This window comes from Artemia franciscana, chromosome 12, assembly GCF_032884065.1.
Source record: "Artemia franciscana chromosome 12, ASM3288406v1, whole genome shotgun sequence".
NCBI classification, from domain to species: domain Eukaryota; kingdom Metazoa; phylum Arthropoda; class Branchiopoda; order Anostraca; family Artemiidae; genus Artemia; species Artemia franciscana.
Genome location: NC_088874.1, coordinates 8,749,330 through 8,769,710, shown reverse-complemented (window position 1 = coordinate 8,769,710; position 20,381 = coordinate 8,749,330). Strand labels below are relative to the sequence as shown.

At 30.8% G+C, this 20,381-nt stretch overlaps 1 protein-coding gene across 1 annotated transcript in view; it reads left to right on the top strand.

Moving 5' to 3' along the window:
• Positions 1-20,381, top strand: part of LOC136033637 (CD109 antigen-like) — a 205,519-nt gene that overhangs the window by 57,436 nt on the left and 127,702 nt on the right. The window lies entirely within an intron of this gene.

Sequence of the window (20,381 nt, the reverse complement as noted above, 5' to 3'; positions counted from 1 at the left end):
GCAACATATAATGGTCCATGGGAAAACAATCCGTATTCAGATCTATACCTCATGATTCTAATGATTGCCCTTGAGCTTTGTTGATGGTGATTGCTAATCGACCATTCCCTGAGTCGCCATCGTCATTTATATATCCCCCTGTGCACCCCGGCGTCCCCTTTGTAGTTATGTCCCTGTGTCCCGGTCGTCGTCATTTATACTCCCTGTGTCCCGGTGCTTTGTTGATTGCTAATCGAACATTCCTTTTGTCCCGGTCGCTTTCTCTTTGAGTGTCGTCATTTATTTAGATTGTCAGGTTTACCGACTCTTGAACATGCAACATATAATTGTCCATGGGAAAAACAATCCATATTCAGATCTATACCTCATGATTCTAATGATTGCCCTTGAGATTTGTTGATGGTGATTGCTATTTGAACATTCCCTGTGTCCCGGTCGTCATTTATATTCCCAGTATTCCGGTCGTCATTGTGTCCCAGTGTTCCCCTTTTAGTTTTTTTTATTGGTTTTGACCTTTTTTTAGGTTTTTTAGTTTTTTTCTTTTTTCTTTTTAGTTTTTTTTGAAGTTTTTATCTTTTTAGTTTTTTTATTTTTATTTATATTTTTTTAGTTTTCTTTTTCTCCTTTATTTTTCAGTTTTTTTTCCTTTTATAGTTCTTTTAGTTTTTACCTTTATTCGTTTTTTTTTAGTTTTTTAGATGAAAATTTTTTTTAGTTTTTTTCCTTTTTTTTCTTTTTAGTTTTTTATTGGTTTTTACCTTTTTTTAGCTTTTTTAGTTTTTTTCGTTTTTTCTTTTTGCTTTTTTTTTTAGTTTTTATCTTTTTTATTTTTTTTTTATTTTTATTCTTAATTTTATTAGGTTTCTTTTTCTCTTCTATTTTTCAGTTTTTTCCTTTTTTTAAGTTTTTTTTTTAGTTTTTAGTTTTTTTAGTTTTTTTTTCCTTTTTTTCTTTTTAGTTTTTTATTGGTTTTTACCTTTTTTTTAGCTTTTTTAGTTTTTTTCGTTTTTTCTTTTTACTTTTTTTTTAGTTTTTATCTTTTTTATTTTTTTTATTTTATTCTTAATTTTATTAGTTTTCTTTTTCTCTTCTATTTTTCAGTTTTTTCCTTTTTTTAAGTTTTTTTTTTAGTTTTTAGTTTTTTTAGTTTTTTAGTTTTTTTAGTTTTTTTAGTTTTTAGTTTTTTTAGTTTTTTTTTCCTTTTTTCTTTTTAGTTTTTTATTGGTTTTTACCTTTTTTTTAGCTTTTTTAGTTTTTTTCGTTTTTTCTTTTTACTTTTTTTTTAGTTTTTATCTTTTTTATTTTTTTTTATTTTATTCTTAATTTTATTAGTTTTCTTTTTCTCTTCTATTTTTCAGTTTTTTCCTTTTTTTCAGTTTTTTTTTAGTTTTTAGTTTTTTACCTTTTTTGTGGATCGTCACTTGATCCACAGATCCACACACAGACAACTTATTTATATATATATATATATATATATATATATATATATATATATATATATATATATATATATATATATACTAGCTGTTGGGGTGGCGCTTCGCGCCACCCCAACACCTAGTTGGTGGGGGCGCTTCGCGCCCCCCCCAAGCCCCCCCGCGCGCGTAAGTCGTTACGCGCCATAATAGTTACGCGCCATTGTAGTTGTGTCCCTATGTCCCACCTGTGAATATAGATAGATATATATATATATATATATATATATATATATATTATATATATATATATATATATATATATATATATATATATATATATATATATATATATATATATACTAGCTGTTGGGGTGGCGCTTCGCGCCACCCCAACACCTAGTTGGTGGGGGCGCTTCGCGCCCCCCCCAAGCCCACCCGCGCGCGTAAGTCGTTACGCGCCATAATAGTTACGCGCCATTGTAGTTGTGTCCCTATGTCCCACCTGTGAATATAGATAGATATATATATATATGGTTTTAACTACGTAAAACTTGCGAATATACAACATTCTTTGCTGTCCCATTGTCTTTGCATGTAAATAGATTGTCAGGTTTACCGACTCTTGAACATGCAACATATAATGGTCCATGGGAAAACAATCTGTATTCAGATCTATACCTCATGATTCTAATGATTGCCCTTGAGCTTTGTTGATGGTGATTGCTAATCGACCATTCCCTGTCCCGGTGTCCCGGTCGTCATTTACATCCCCCTGTTTCCTCCGGTGTCCCTGTGTCCCGGTCGTCATTTATATTCCCTGTGTCCCGGTCGTCATTTGTATCCCGGTGTCCCGGTCTGTATATACATTCGTTTTTTAGTTTTGTTTTTCTCCTTTATTTTTTTCCTTTTTTTTCTTTTTTAGCTTATTTAGATTTTTAGATTTTTTAGTTTTTTTATTAGTTTTTAGTTTTTTTTTTCTTTTTAGTTTTTTTGTCCCGGTCGTCATTTATATCCCCCTGTTTCCCCCGGTGTCCCCGTTGTAGTTGTGTCCCTGTGTCCCGGTCGTCATTTATATTCCCTGTGTCCCGGTCGTCATTTGTATCCCGGTGTACCGGTCTGTATATACATTCGTTTTTTAGTTTTGTTTTTCTCCTTTATTTTTTTCCTTTTTTTTTCTTTTTTAGTTTATTTAGATTTTTAGATTTTTTAGTTTTTTATTAGTTTTTAGTTTTTTTTTCTTTTTAGTTTTTTTGTAGTTTTTACCTTCTTTTTAGTTTTGTTAATTTTTTTTTTTACTTATGTCCTGGTCGTCATTTATACTCCCTATGTCCCGGTGCTTTGTTGATTGCTAATCGAACATTCCTTTTGTCCTGGTCGCTTTCTCTTTGAGTGTCGTCATTTATTTTTTTCTTTTTTAGTTCTTTTAGTTTTTACCTTTTTTAGTTTTTTTTAGTTTTTTAGATGAAATTTTTTTTTATTTTTTTCCTTTTTTTCTTTTTAGTTTTTTATTGGTTTTTACCTTTATGTTAGCTTATTTTTCAGTTTTTTCCTTTTTTTTAGTTTTTTTTTATTTTTTATTTTTTTTAGTTTTTTACCTTTTTTTAGTTTTTTTAGTTTTTTTAGTTTTTTTAGTTTTTTAGCTTTTTTACTTTTTTTTATTAGTTTTTAGTTTTTTTGTAGTTTTTGCCTTTTTTTAGTTTTTTCAGTTTTTTTTTAGTTTTTTATTGGTTTTTACCTTTATTTTAGCTTATTTTTCAGTTTTTTCCTTTTTTTTAGTTTTTTTTTAGTTTTTAGTTTTTTTTAGTTTTTTACCTTTTTTTAGTTTTTTTAGTTTTTTTAGTTTTTTAGCTTTTTTATTTTTTTTATTAGTTTTTAGTTTTTTTTTGTAGTTTTTGCCTTTTTTTAGTTTTTTTAGTTTTTTAGCTTTTTTATTAGTTTTTAGTTTTTTTTGTAGTTTTTGCCTTTTTTTAGTTTGACAACTTATTTTTATATATATAGATAGTTTTTTTTTTTTACTTATGTCCTGGTCGTCATTTATACTCCCTGTGTCCCGGTGCTTTGTTGATTGCTAATCGAACATTCCTTTTGTCCTGGTCGCTTTCTCTTTGAGTGTCGTCATTTATTAGTTTTTTCCTTTTTTTCTTTTTAGTTTTTTATTGGTTTTTACCTTTATTTTAGCTTATTTTTCAGTTTTTTCCTTTTTTTTAGTTTTTTTTTATTTTTTATTTTTTTTAGTTTTTTACCTTTTTTTAGTTTTTTTAGTTTTTTTAGTTTTTTAGCTTTTTTACTTTTTTTATTAGTTTTTATTTTTTTTTGTAGTTTTTGCCTTTTTTTAGTTTTTTCAGTTTTTTTTTTAGTTTTTTATTGGTTTTTACCTTTATAGTTTTTTTAGTTTTTTAGCTTTTTTATTTTTTTTATTAGTTTTTAGTTTTTTTTGTAGTTTTTGCCTTTTTTTAGTTTTTTCAGTTTTGACGTCACCTGATCCAGTTTTTTCAGGTGACGTCACCTGACACATCCATCCATCCATCCACAGACAACTTATTTTTATATATATAGATATATATATGGTTTTAACTACGTAAAACTTGCGAATATACAACATTCTTTGCTGTCCCATTGTCTTTGCATATAAATAGATTGTCAGGTTTACCGACTCTTGAACATGCAACATATAATGGTCCATGGGAAAACAATCTGTATTCAGATCTATACCTCATGATTCTAATGATTGCCCTTGAGCTTTGTTGATGGTGATTGCTAATCGACCATTCCCTGTCCCGGTCGTCATTTACATCCCCCTGTTTCCCCCGGTGTCCCCGTTGTAGTTGTGTCCCTGTGTCCCGGTCGTCATTTATATTCCCTGTGTCCCGGTCGTCATTTGTATCCCGGTGTCCCGGTCTGTATATACATTCGTTTTTTAGTTTTGTTTTTCTCCTTCATTTTTTTCCTTTTTTTTCTTTTTTAGCTTATTTAGATTTTTAGATTTTTTAGTTTTTTTATTAGTTTTTAGTTTTTTTTTCTTTTTAGTTTTTTTGTCCCGGTTGTCATTTATATCCCCCTGTTTCCCCCGGTGTCCCCGTTGTAGTTGTGTCCCTGTGTCCCGGTCGTCATTTATATTCCCTGTGTCCCGGTCGTCATTTGTATCCCGGTGTACCGGTCTGTATATACATTCGTTTTTTAGTTTTGTTTTTCTCCTTTATTTTTTTCCTTTTTTTTTCTTTTTTAGTTTATTTAGATTTTTAGATTTTTTAGTTTTTTTATTAGTTTTTAGTTTTTTTTTCTTTTTAGTTTTTTTGTAGTTTTTACCTTCTTTTTAGTTTTGTTAATTTTTTTTTTACTTATGTCCTGGTCGTCATTTATACTCCCTGTGTCCCGGTGCTTTGTTGATTGCTAATCGAACATTCCTTTTGTCCTGTTCGCTTTCTCTTTGAGTGTCGTCATTTATTTTAGCTTATTTTTCAGTTTTTTCCTTTTTTTTAGTTTTTTTTTTATTTTTTATTGTTTTTAGTTTTTTACCTTTTTTTAGTTTTTTTAGTTTTTTAGCTTTTTTACTTTTTTTATTAGTTTTTAGTTTTTTTTTGTAGTTTTTGCCTTTTTTTAGTTTTTTCAGTTTTTTTTTTAGTTTTTTATTGGTTTTTACCTTTATTTTGGCTTATTTTTCAGTTTTTTCCTTTTTTTTAGTTTTTTTTAGTTTTTAGTTTTTTTAGTTTTTTACCTTTTTTTAGTTTTTTTAGTTTTTTAGTTTTTTAGCTTTTTTATTTTTTTTATTAGTTTTTAGTTTTTTTTGTAGTTTTTGCTTTTTTTTTAGTTTTTTTAGTTTTTTAGCTTTTTTATTAGTTTTTAGTTTTTTTTTGTAGTTTTTGCCTTTTTTTAGTTTTTTTAGTTTTTTAGCTTTTTTATTTTTTTTATTAGTTTTTAGTTTTTTTGTAGTTTTTGCCTTTTTTTAGTTTTTTCAGTTTTGACGTCACCTGATCCAGTTTTTTCAGGTGACGTCACCTGACACATCCATCCATCCACAGACAGACAACTTATTTTTATATATATAGATATATATATATATATATATATATATATATATATATATATATATATATATATATACATATATATATATATATATATATATATATATATATATATATATATAATATATATATATATATATATATATATATATATATATATATATATATATATATATATATATATATATATATCTATCTATATATATAAAAATAAGTTGTCTGTCTGTCTGTGGATGTGTGGATGGATGTGTCAGGTGACGTCACCTGAAAAAACTGGATTAGGTGACGTCAAAACTGAAAAAACTAAAAAAAGGCAAAAACTACAAAAAAAACTAAAAACTAATAAAAAAAATAAAAAAGCTAAAAAACTAAAAAAACTATAAAGGTAAAAACCAATAAAAAACTAAAAAAAAAACTGAAAAAACTAAAAAAAGGCAAAAACTACAAAAAAAACTAAAAACTAATAAGAAAAGTAAAAAAGCTAAAAAACTAAAAAAACTAAAAAAACTAAAAAAATGTAAAAAACTAAAAAAAATAAAAAAAAACTAAAAAAAAGGAAAAAACTGAAAAATAAGCTAGAATAAAGGTAAAAACCAATAAAAAACTAAAAAAAAAAGGAAAAAACTAATAAATGACGACACTCAAAGAGAAAGCGACCAGGACAAAAACTAAAAAAAAAGGCAAAAACTACAAAAAAACTAAAAACTAATAAAAAAAATAAAAAAGCTAAAAAACTAAAAAAACTAAAAAAAGGTAAAAAACTAAAAAAACTAAAAACTAAAAAAAAACTAAAAAAGGTAAAAACTAAAAGAACTAAAAAAGAAAAAAATAAATGACGACACTCAAAGAGAAAGCGACCAGGACAAAAGGAATGTTCGATTAGCAATCAACAAAGCACCGGGACACAGGGAGTATAAATGACGACCAGGACACAAGTAAAAAAAAAAATTAACAAAACTAAAAAGAAGGTAAAAACTACAAAAAAACTAAAAAGAAAAAAAAACTAAAAACTAATAAAAAAACTAAAAAATCTAAAAATCTAAATAAACTAAAAAAGAAAAAAAAGGAAAAAAATAAAGGAGAAAAACAAAACTAAAAAACGAATGTATATACAGACCGGTACACCGGGATACAAATGACGACCGGGACACAGGGAATATAAATAACGACCGGGACACAGGGACACAACTACAACGGGGACACCGGGGGAAACAGGGGGATATAAATGACGACCGGGACAAAAAAACTAAAAAGAAATAAAAACTAAAAACTAATAAAAAAAACTAAAAAATCTAAAAATCTAAATAAGCTAAAAAAGAAAAAAAAAGGAAAAAAATAAAGGAGAAAAACAAAACTAAAAAACGAATGTATATACAGACCGGGACACCGGGATACAAATGATGACCGGGACCCGGGACACAGGGAATATAAATGACGACCGGGACACAGGGACACAACTACAACGGGGACACCGGGGGAAACAGGGGGATAACCTGACAATCTATTTATATGCAAAGACAATGGGACAGCAAAGAATGTTGTATATTCGCAAGTTTTACGTAGTTAAAACCATATATATATATATATATCTATATTCACAGGTGGGACATAGGGACACAACTACAATGGCGCGTAACGACTTACGCGCGCGGGGGGGCTTGGGGGGGCGCGAAGCGCCCCCACCAACTAGGTGTTGGGGTGGCGCGAAGCGCCACCCCAACAGCTAGTATATATCTTCTATATATATAAAAATAAGTTGTCTGTCTGTCTGTGGATGTGTGGATGGATGTGTCAGGTGACGTCACCTGAAAAAACTGGATCAGGTGACGTCAAAACTGAAAAAACTAAAAAAAGGCAAAAACTACAAAAAAAACTAAAAACTAATAAAAAAAATAAAAAAGCTAAAAAACTAAAAAAACTATAAAGGTAAAAACCAATAAAAAACTAAAAAAAAAACTGAAAAAACTAAAAAAAGGCAAAAACTACAAAAAAAAACTAAAAACTAATAAAAAAAGTAAAAAAGCTAAAAAACTAAAAAAACTAAAAAAACTAAAAAAACTAAAAAAAGGTAAAAAACTAAAAAAAATAAAAAATAAAAAAAAACTAAAAAAAAGGAAAAAACTGAAAAATAAGCTAAAATAAAGGTAAAAACCAATAAAAAACTAAAAAGAAAAAAAGGAAAAAACTAATAAATGACGACACTCAAAGAGAAAGCGACCAGGACAAAAAACTAAAAAAAAAGGCAAAAACTACAAAAAAACTAAAAACTAATAAAAAAAATAAAAAAGCTAAAAAACTAAAAAAACTAAAAAAGGTAAAAAACTAAAAAAACTAAAAACTAAAAAAAAACTAAAAAAGGTAAAAACTAAAAGAACTAAAAAAGAAAAAAATAAATGACGACACTCAAAGAGAAAGCGACCAGGACAAAAGGAATGTTCGATTAGCAATCAACAAAGCACCGGGACACAGGGAGTATAAATGACGACCAGGACACAAGTAAAAAAAAAAAATTAACAAAACTAAAAAGAAGGTAAAAACTACAAAAAAACTAAAAAAAAAAAAAAAACTAAAAACTAATAAAAAAAACTAAAAAATCTAAAAATCTAAATAAACTAAAAAAGAAAAAAAAAGGAAAAAAATAAAGGAGAAAAACAAAACTAAAAAACGAATGTATATACAGACCGGTACACCGGGATACAAATGACGACCGGGACACAGGGAATATAAATAACGACCGGGACACAGGGACACAACTACAACGGGGACACCGGGGGAAACAGGGGGATATAAATGACGACCGGGACAAAAAAACTAAAAAGAAATAAAAACTAAAAACTAATAAAAAAAACTTAAAAATCTAAATAAGCTAAAAAAGAAAAAAAAAGGAAAAAAATAAAGGAGAAAAACAAAACTAAAAAACGAATGTATATACAGACCGGGACACCGGGATACAAATGATGACCGGGACCCGGGACACAGGGAATATAAATGACGACCGGGACACAGTCGTTACGCGCCATAGGCGCGTAAGTCGTTACGCGCCATATTAGTTACGCGCCATTGTAGTTGTGTCCCTATGTCCCACATAGTTTTTCACCAACATTTTAGTTTTTCACCTTTTTTTTAGTTTTTTTTAGTTTTTTTTAGCTTTTTTAGTTTTTTTAGTTTTTTTATTAGTTTTTATTTTTTTTTGTAGTTTTTGCCTTTTTTTATTTTTTTTCAGTTTTTTTTTAATTATTAGATTTTTACCTTTTTTTAGTTTTTTTTATAGTTTTTTAGCTTTTTTAGTTTTTTTTCTTTTTAGTTTTTTTTGTAGTTTTTACCTTTTTTAGTTTTTTTCTTCTTTTGTATTAGTGTGAAATAATTCAGACGTCATATGCGAACAAACATGACGTCACCTGATCCATCCACAGATCCACACACAGACAACTTATTTTTATATATATAGATATATATATTTATATATATATATATATATATATATATATATATATATATATATATATATATATATATATATATATATATATATATATATATATATATATATATATATATATATATATATATATATATATATATATATATATATATATATATATATATATATATATATATATATACTAGCTGTTGGGGTGGCGCTTCGCGCCACCCCAACACCTAGTTGGTGGGGCGCTTCGGGCCCCCCAAGCCCCCCCGCGCGCGTAAGTCGTTACGCGCCATATTAGTTACGTGCCATTGTAGTTGTGTTGCTGTGTCCCACCTGTGAATATAGATAGATTTATATATGTGTTTCAAACTACGTAAAAATTGCGAATATACAACATTCTTGGCTTTCCCACTACTGGGAGCTTTCCGTTTCCAATTGCCAGCAATTGATCTGAAAATGTTTGACCAGAGTCATCGTTTTGCAATCGGACACGCATATTTGTAGTTAATTTTAATATTTTTACGTGTGCCCATAAATTAGAATTTTTCAGGCAAGCACTCATTTTGTCTGCAGGAGTTAAACTACGTAAAAATTGCGAATATACAACATTCTTGACTTCCCCATTGTCTGTGCATATACAAAGCCGTATGTACTAATAATGACGTCATATGCAAACGCTCTTTTTACAAACAAACAAACATGCATACACACAACTCGTTTTTATATAGATAGATAGATAGATAGATACAATACAAATTAACTGCGTAAAACTTGCGAATATACAACATTCTTTGCTGTCCAATTGTCGCTGCATATAAATAGATTGTCAGGTTTACCGACCCTCGAACATGCAACGTACAATTGTCCATGGGAAAAACAATCCGTATTAAGATCTATACCACATTTTTCTAATGATTGACCTTGAGCTTTGTTAATGGTGATTGCAAATGCTAATCGAATTGGGAATTGCAATCTTTTAAATTGAAAAGGCAGATCCGTTGGAATCATGGGAATGCGAGGAATAAGAACAGCCTCACCCTCAAACGGCCCTGAAAAGATTGTGGCCTCTATTAGGTTTTCTATTGTTTTTTTTACGGCAAGTCGCGTGCCATTGCAAAGCTTTGGTGGGTTGATATTTCTTAAAAGTATTATTGGTACGCCTATTTTTAGTTGTAGCACGAGTGGTGGAAACCCTGAAAGATCTATGGAATTTAAAAATTCAGATGGATAATTAACCGCTTCATTTGGTTCCAAAACTGTGTCGACTGACTTGTAAAGGACTGCCTGGTCTAGAATCTTGGTCAAAACAATATTGTTGATTTCGTGGATGTCTATATTTTTGGGTGCGAGAATCGCTCTTCCACTTAGCCATTTATTATTTTTATAATTTTTTAGAATATTCGGAAATACTTTTTCAATCAATTCATTTTTGGACGTCACTAAATTACAGAAATCAGCAGGTAGTTGTATACGTCCTGAAATTGAGTCTACTGGGAGCTTTCCGTTTCCAATTGCCAGCAAATGATCTGAAAATGTTTGACCAGAGTCATCGTTTTGCAATCGGACACGCATATTTGTAGTTAATTTTAATATTTTTACGTGTGCCCATAAATTAGAATTTTTCAGGCAAGCATTCATTTCGTCTGCAGGAGTTGATCTAGGTATTATAGGTAATGTTTGCCTGAAATCTCCCGCAAGCAATATTAATGTGCTGCCAAAGGGTTTCGACTTCCCTCTCAAATCTTTCAAGCATTGATCCAGAGCCTCGAGCGATTTTTTGTGTGCCATTGTGCACTCATACCAAATAATAAGTTTGCATTGCTGCAATACTTTACCCATCCCAGATGATTATGAAATATTGCACGTGGGAGTTTCTGTAGAATGCAAATTGAGAGGCAATTTCAAAGCGGAATGAGCAGTTCTTCCACCAGGCAGCAATGTTGCGGCTATTCCGGACGACGCAATTGCCAACGCTATATAATTTTTTGATCAAATTGATGCCAGAATCAGTTTTATCACAAACGTTTTACCAGTACCTCCTGGCGCATCCAAAAAGAAAATGTCTCCAACGTTGTTATCGACACAATGCATTATCGTATCATAAATGTCTTTTTGTTCCGACGTTAACTTGGAAATGTTATTTTGTACATACGACAATAGATCACTCGTACTGTAACTTTGTTCACGATCCAATTCTACACATGTCGAAACAGCAGCGATACGGTTAGGTGAAGGCATTCCCAAATCCTGAAGAGGTTTGTTTGCCATACGTACGCACAAATCTATATATATAAAAATCTTCTATAATAACTAAAGTGTAGTTATAAATTTCTGACGTAAAATCAAAAGTCATATCTGACGTCTCTAACTGTTTTCGATGGATTATATCTTCGGACATTTTTGACTTATATTTTTCCCATAACTCTGTAGGAGCTGATGGAGAGCAAGTTGTTAAAATGATGCGAAACAATGCACGAATTTGACTTGGGGTTGACGTTTCGAACGCGTCATTGATGCAGTTATCCCAGTGTTGGTCATTCTTCAATAAATTCAGAGCTTGGCATACACTACGGTCAGTGTCATGTATAGTACCGTTTACAGTTCTCAAATACTCAAAGGATGTTGGACCGGGTACATTCACCAAAAGCAGGCGTAGAAAGAAGCATTCATGTTGATTGGGGTGAACGGTGTAGAGTCTTCCTATCGTGGTATCTTTGAAGATGGTAGGTTGGCCGTCGACTGACTGGCTTCACTATGAAATACATATCGCCGAACTTTTGTTTTTTTAACTAAAATCTGGTAGGCATTGATGACCTTATCCAAGTCAAAATTCTAAACCCAATCATCATCGCTATCATTTTCAGTTTTGATATGTTTTGACTCTCGCTGTCCAGGTGGATCTTCATCTAACTGCGCGGTTTTGCGTTCTTTAGCCTCAAGCCTTTTTCCTTGCTGTTCTTTTGATTCCTCGGCACGCTTTCTTTTCTGACTTTCTCTATCAGCAGCAAGTTTTTTGGCATAGACTCTTTGAGCATCTTCATCGGCTTTTGCCATTGTAAGTTTATCAGTCATTGTAAACTTAAACATTAATAGATTTCTACGTGAACATATGTCTTAAATATCTTGAATGACGTCACCGTCAAAGCAAAAATGACGACAACTAATTTCATGACGTCAGTCAACACAGAAACATGACGTCACCTGATCCACAGACAGACACACAGACAGACAACTTATTTTTATATATATAAAGATATAGATACAGTTTCATTTCAGTTTTTTTTCTTTTTTAGTTTTTTCTTTTCTTAGTTTTTTCCTTTTTCAGTTTTTCTTTTTTAAGTTTCTTCTTTTTATTGATTTGTTTTCTTAAATTTGTCGATGTTCATTCTAACATTGACACTTGGAAAAATCTTTACCTGCCAAGCAAGCTAAAGCTCCAACAATTTATAATAAACCTCAAACTTGGGTATCTGTTTTATGGTTTTCGAATTACCTTAATCTTTTGTCAAAATATATTGAAATATTTGTGCAATTCCCAGTTTTTTTAGTTTTTTTTCTTTTTAGTTTTTTACCTTTTTATTTTTTTTATTTTTTTTTACATTTTTTCTTTTTAAGTTTTTTCTTTTTTTATTTTTTTTATTTTTTAGTTTTTTTTTTTTTAGTTTTTTACCATTTTTTTTCAGTTTTCTTTTTCTTCTTTATTTTTCAGACGTCATGTGCAAACCCTCAGTACAAAAATACATACAAATTATTTTTATATATAGATAAGATATAATCTGGTGTAACAGACATAGTGTAACAGACATAAAAGACAGACAACTTATTTTTATATATATATAGATTTTTATATATATAGATACAGTTTCTTCTTTAGTTTTTTTTCTTTTTTAGTTTTTTCTTTTTTTAGTTTCTTCTTTTTATTGATTTGTTTTCTTCAATTTCTCAATGTTCATTCTAACATTGACACTTGGAAAAATCTTTACGTGCCAAGCATGCTAAAGCTCCAACAATTTAAATTAAACCTCAAATTTGGGGTATCTGTTTTAAGGTTTTCGAATTACTTTAATCTATTGTCAAAATATATTGAAATATTTGTGCAATTCCCAGTTGTTTTTTAGTTTTTTCTTTTTTTAGTTTTTAGCTTTTTTAGTTTTTTTTTTAGTTTTTTATCTTTTTTATTTTTTTACGTTTTTTCTTTTTAGGTTTTTTCTTTTTTTAATTTTTAATTTTTTTTTTTAGTTTTTTCTCTTAGTTTTTTTTTTAGTTTTTTACCATTTTTCTTTTTCGAATTACTTTAATCTATTGTCAAAATATTTAGAAATATTTATGCAATTTCCAGTTTTTACATTCTAGTTTGTTTTCTTTTATATATATATAGAAGATATAATCTGGCGTAACGGACAGACAACTTATTTTTATATATATAGAAGATATATATATATATATATACATTTTTACTCGCCGCCGGGATCCAGCTAGTATATATATATATATATATATATATATATATATATATATATATATATATATATATATATATATATATATATATATATATATATATATATATATATATATATATATATATATATATATATATATATATATATATATATGCTTTATTATGATGCCATTTCAATAAAAATCAATATCACTTATCTCCGGCACAAAATATTAGAAATTATAAATCTCAGCATCTCACGTGGTTTTAAACAAACCTGTCGAAATACAGTGTAAAAATAGAAAAGAAAAGGGAATGATAGGTTAATACAAAACTTATTTATCAAGAACTTAATATCATTTACGATTTGGTAATTTCATTTGCCTTTTGATGTCACTTATCATTTTATGTCAATTTATTGTCAAGAATAATTTGCCATTTAACGTCAAAAACCACTTGATGTCATTTACCATTTGATTGGAAGAAAATCGGGTGTCAATTATTCTTTTATTATTATAAGAAGTATTATATACCAGGAGCGTTATTATCCCTTTGTCTAAAAATAAGGTACATAAATGAAGATTAAAGGGTAAAGCATACGATTTCTGAGTGAAATTAAATAAAAAAAAAACAAGTTTTTTTTAAATGAAAGTAAAGAGCGACATTAAAACTTCAAACGAACAGAAATTACTCCGTATATGGAAAGGGGCTTTTCCTCCTCAACGCTTCGCTCTTTACGCTAAAGTTTGACTCTTTTCTCTTAACTCTACTTCTTAAAACAGTAAAAAAACTTTGGCGTAAAGAGTGGGGCGTTGAGGAGGAAAAGCCCCTTTCATATACGGAGTAATTTCTGTTCTTTTTAAGTTTTAATGTCGCTCCTTACTTTCATTTAAAAAAACTTGCTTTTTTTTCATTCGAAGATTCACCCTTTATCTCTTGCTTATCTCTTTATCTCTTAAGCCCTTGCTCCTAGGGATCCGACATAATTATTTTGTTTACCTTTTACTGCCGTTTACATATATGAAGGCTGGTAAAAATATGAAAGCTTTTTGTCTGAATTAATGGGGTTACTTCCATTTTTTGTCTATTCGAGTATTCAGTCTGTGTAGACCCTTATGTTTTTGTCCGAATTGATTTTCCCTTTATGCTCATGCAATTTTCCGCTCAACTTCCTTCCAGTCATGGAATAAACCAGAAATATTATCCCATACATTAGGGGTCATTTTCTCCGTATTGATGTGTACAGAAAAATGGCTGAATAAATTTCTTGCTTTAATTCCAGAGATTAAACGCTGGGCATAACGGAGGTAAATATTTCCTCGATGAAGTGTCAGAAAACCTCAATTTCTCCAGGATATTTATATAGAAAAAATAGTTTAAAAACCATGTTTTTATATTATATAATGAGCTTTCACTCAATATATTATTTATATGCTTCCACAATAGTGTGCCTTCAATGTCTCAGATTAAGTGAAAAATGATCTTCTGGATTATGCATCCCTAAGACCAAATTTATCAATTGTCAAAATGAACAAACTGTTTATTGAATTTCCTTTCTTAACGTAGTCAATGTCTGTAGGTTTACAGATTAGTATAGTTTTATTTTTAATTACATATACAAACAGTATACTATACAAAAACAGCTGTAATAGTGCATAAACTGACTGTATCACATATTGGGTGCTAGTTGATTCCAAGGGATGGCTGACTTCCAGAAATCACTTATACCAAATGGCGCGCGCAAAGCGGGGCTGAAGTGCTCCAAGTATTGTGGGGGCTGTGCCAAACCTGGTATAACTGTGTCATGTCTGGTGGAACTGCATGGCATACATGGCGCCTTGATGTGTACACCTGGTGGCTTAGAGTGGGTCTCCCCTCGGTTGGCTCATGATATAAATAATTCTCATAACTTCAGAAAATGTCAATTTATGATAAAACATAAAATCGCTAAAAAAGGAAGAAAATGGGGACAATAAACAGACAGTGAAAAAGTTGAAAAATTATGCAAATATTTCGGTCAAGACCTCCGCTTGATCATCATCTGTGCAGAATAAAACTGATAAAAATATAAAAAACCAAACCTTAAAACAAAACACAAAAATAAGGCCCTTTCTTAGTAACGGTGTAAAGGTAACTGAATAAAAAGTTTAAATGATATTTCACCATTTCATCTTACGTAAAGCACTCTTAAAGGCTAATCGCTTTCCAGGTAAGCTGGTAAATCGGAGGTCTTGACTGATTTGCATATTCTCTCCTATAGACTGTAATCTCTGAATAAATTTATCCCTTTGTAAACCCAAACCGACCATAGACCATGTTATAATTACAAAATAAAGGATTTGAACAGTATAAGGATTTTTGAGTCGAATGGTTCAAAATCCACGATTCTCTTTGTTCATCATTCATTGTTTTTTAACCTTTTTAGGAAATCATATGTATAGTAATTTAGCTAGATGCCAGACACAAGGCATCATCACCATCCTCATCATTACAAGTATTACAACAAAACATCTTTATTCTTTTAATAAAAATCTGATAAAAGACTTGTCAAAGGCGTCAAATCAAAAATGCCAAGGGCGGAGAATCAGGAGATCGGCACCTGCGCTACGCGAACCCTAATCGGTTTGCATGCGAAAGTTTGCTTGTTTGCTTTGTTCTGGGCGGCCTGCTTTCTACAATTCTCTGCTGTATTTTGCGTAATTTTGCTACTGAAGTATTACATTTTCATCATATTTAGGTATATTTCATTATGATTAACCTTACTTCATTTCTTGAGTATGGTCGTGATAATACGCAAGTACCAGATCCAGGACTATTATCATACCCAGAGTCACCGAGAGATGGGATAAGAGGGTAAATTGTAAGGTGTTTATATGAATATATATAATAAAAATATGCTGCTGTCTAAGCTTTCCTGTCAAATATCTGGGATCTTTAACTCAATATGAACTGAGGTGCTCCCTGACTCATCTAATCCTGAATAATATCATCAGTCATTTTGTCCAATGTTGGGAAAATGCGTTCTTCCACTCTTTGGCTTTAAATTTAACATCACTTCCTTGCATGTTGGAACGTATGATACAAGTATCAAGTTATTGTCGAAGCGTGGTTAGAATTTAATTAATTGCCTTTAGGTTTTCCTTATTGCTTCATCTATAAAACATTAGTGCTAAAAGTCGTTCTAAGTGCAATTAAATCTTTGATTTAGTAATTTTGAAATACAAAGTGCTCGGTTTCAGGCACGTACGCATTTTTTTGAGGGGGGACGACTGTGGACTTAGATCTAAAAAGTTCAAAAAATAGGTGAACCGTATGGAAAAATATCACAAATTATAGGAAATTTCAAGATTCCATCCAATTTTTTTGGAGGATGGGGTTCAAACCCTCTAACTTCTCCCCTGAATACGGCCTTTTCTGGTGGGAGTCTTCTCTCTAGTACGTGTCTCCTCAGGTTGGATTTTATTGTGGTGTGGTCATATTTCATTTATAAATTTAATTAATTGGACTGCTTACTGTTTGTTTCCAGACTTTAAGCTTTTAGATATGTTTTTGAGTTCAAGAGCCTCGTTTTGCTCCTTTTCACAATCTTTTGAATCACTAAATTGTTTTCTCAACATCGAACTCGTGCTCTAAAGGGCTAAGCCACTGACAAGGGACATGCCTAGCACTAGACCTGACAACTGGGACTAGTGACTAAATTTATTGGCTATTGAATTTTTCTAGTTCATAAATTACATAAATATGCAGACAAACGAATGTAAGTTTTTAAGATTTTGACGCTTTAATGGGGAAATTGCTTAAAGCTCTCAAAAAGCTCATTTAAACGAAAAAAATCAATATGCATCATATATGAAAAGCATCAATATGAAAATGATTTAGCTCAATAGAGCAATTCAGTTGAGAAAAGCACAAAAAGCTCTTTAATGAACACACAGGGGTCCCAGTTGGGGAAGGGCTTCACATCCTCTAGATTTTGAAAAACATCTCTTTTGACATTTTCAATGAGGAAAATAGAAAAAATAATCTTTCCACCCCATGATTTTTAAATAAAACCCTTTTTTAACTTCGTTAAAAAAAAGTCGAAGGAAGATCTCTCCTCCCCCTTGCCCACCTCTTACATTTTCATCAATTGATGAGTCACATCAATTGATTGATCATAAATCAATTTATGTCATGTGTGAACACATGACATAAAAGAATGCCGAAACATTAAAAAGCTTAGTAGAATCAGTGAGAAATCGCTTATAATACTTGTTTTTATATCCTACATATTTAATCAAGCAAAAAATTGATTGAGACTCGAACAACATTTTTAAAACTTGGCGACATTAATAGGCGTGTATCGTCACTATACCTAAAATTAGTAATACAAATTGATGATATTCCAATTTCCCCCTTCGCGTGCTTCGTGATCATTTAAAATGATTATAATATTAATTAAATACTAAGTAGACCTGTAGATGTACAAATTTTGTAGCCCTCGGCATGCGAAGTAAAATTGAACAAAATCTATAGGTGGTTTTGGCGCGCAAGGGAACACGGGTTACATATCCCTTGGTTAAGCGAATTCTATTTTAACTCAACTCAGTACAGGGATCGGAACACGAGGATCTTCACACACTGCCAACTCAACACATGCCCAATAACCCATGAACACTCTCACAGCTTAATCCCTGAGCCACATTATAGTCTCACTTTTTCGAAGAAATAAAAATCCAGCTCACATACAGCGCCGATAATATATCACGTGCGTGGCTTGGGGAGTTGAGCAATGTTCAACTTTCAAGTGTAATATTTATGATCAAACAGTTCGTGGTAACGAACTGGAACTGTAGTAAGGAGCGACCCGGCTCAATAGTAAACGAAACTCTAAAAAACGGAATTTCGATACTAATAGACACATCAAAAGAATTGGATTTTTTTTTGCTGATTTTAAATATATAAGTTTCATCAAATTTAATCTTTATCATCAAAAGTTACGAGCCTGAGAAAATTTGCCTTATTTTGGAAAATAGCAGGAAACACCCCCTAAAAGTCATAGAATCTTAACGAAAATCACACCATTGCATTCAACGTATAAGAGAACCCTACTGTAAAAGTTTCAAGCTCCTATCTACAACAATGTGGAACTTCGTATTTTTTGCCAGATCACGGGTGCGTGTTTATTTGTTTTTTTTCCAGGGGTCATCATATCGACCGAGTGTTCCTATAATGTCGCAAGAGGGCTCATTCTAACGGAAATAAAAAATTCTAGTGCCCTTTTTAAGTGACCAAAAAATTGGAGGGCACCTAGGTCCCCTCCCACGCTCATTTTTTCCCCAAAGTCAATGGATCAAAATTTTGAGATAGCCATTTTGTTCAGCATAGTCGAATACCATAATGACTATGTCTTTGGGATGACTTACTCCCCCACAGTCCCCGGGGGAGGGGCTGCAAGTTACAAACTTTGACCAGTGTTTACATACAGTAATGGTTATTGGGAAGTGTAGAAACGTTTTTCAGGGGGATTATTTTGGTTTGGTGGGGGGTTGAGGGGAGGGGTCTATGTGGGAGGATCTTTCCCTGGAGGAATATGTCATGGGGGAAGAGAAATTCAAAGAAGGGGGCGCTGGATTTTCTCCAGTGAAAAAATAAATATGAAAAAGTTTTTTCAACTGAAAGTAAGGAGCAGCATTAAAACTTAAAACGAACACAGATTATCACGCATATGAGGGGTTCATCTCCCTCGCTCTTTACGCTTTCAACTATTTATTTTACGGCCTTTCTGATTCATGGGTCATTCTTAAAGAGTTCGGACTAAATTTAAGCTTTAGTGTAAAGAGTGAGGTATTAACGAGGGGACAAATCCCCTCATATCCATGATAAAAATATAAGAATATAAAAGTTTGTTACGTAAGTTAATTCTATAATTCTATAATACGGATATTTTTACTAATAAAAACGTTCGTTAAAAATAAAAAGTTCTAGTTGCCTTTTCAAGTAACAAAAAATTGGAGGACAGCTAGACCTCCTCCCCACCCCTTTTTTCTCAAATTCGTCTGATCAAAACTAAGAGAAAGCCATTTAGCCAAAAAAAATTAATATGCAAACTACATTTTAATAATTTATGTACGGAGAGCCAAAATCAAACATGCATTAATTCAAAAATGTTCAGAAATTAAATAAAAAAAAACTAGTTTTATTAACTGAAAGTAAGGAGCGACATTAAAACTTAAAACGAACAGAAATTACTCCGGTTATGAAAGGGGCTGTTCCCTTCTCAACGCTCCGCTCTTTACGCTAAAGTTTTTTACTGTTTAATAAAGTAGAATTGAGAGAAAGAATAAAACTTAGCGTAAAGAGCGACAAAGTGACAGAGTGACTTTTTGAGTCTTTTTCATCGAGAAAAATATTTATATCTTTTTTTTCTATTAAACACCTTAGTTTTTACTGTGAATGATTATTTGACTTTATTTCTGCTTATTTTCGGCTTAACGGCTTTCGGTTGAATTTAATTCAAACTTTTGGGGTGTATTTTCCTAAGCCAGACGTATTACTCCCTAATTTCTGGGGAGATAAGAAACACCCAAGCCAAATCAAATAAGGAAATATCGAAGTTCGGATACTGCATACTTTTGCTTGGCAGACGCAAGGACCTTTATGGTCAAGAAGTGTCGATATTAAATTAGACCGAAAAAGCTGATCCATTTTAGTTTTCTACTTCTGTACAGGATTAATGCTAATATCAAAGAAAAAAATATTATTATTTTAAATAATAGTATTGCTATTTTCGACAAGTGTGATTTTTGTATATGACATCGGTTAAAAATAAAATTTTAGTATTATGTGTGACGCTTGTAGAGGATGTTCCTAGGGTGCTGTCATCGTCTTTTCATTTTTTTTGATGATTTTTGTTAGTGTTTTTGGTTGTTTGTGGTTTCTAAGTCGATCTGTATTTTTTATGTTTGGTTTTATGCTGATGTTTAGTTTCGTTTCTGTCTCTTTTTTCTTTCAATTACTCCACGAGTATAATTTTTTTATAATGTTAATTATGAATAGATTATTATTTATATATTTTAATTTTTTTT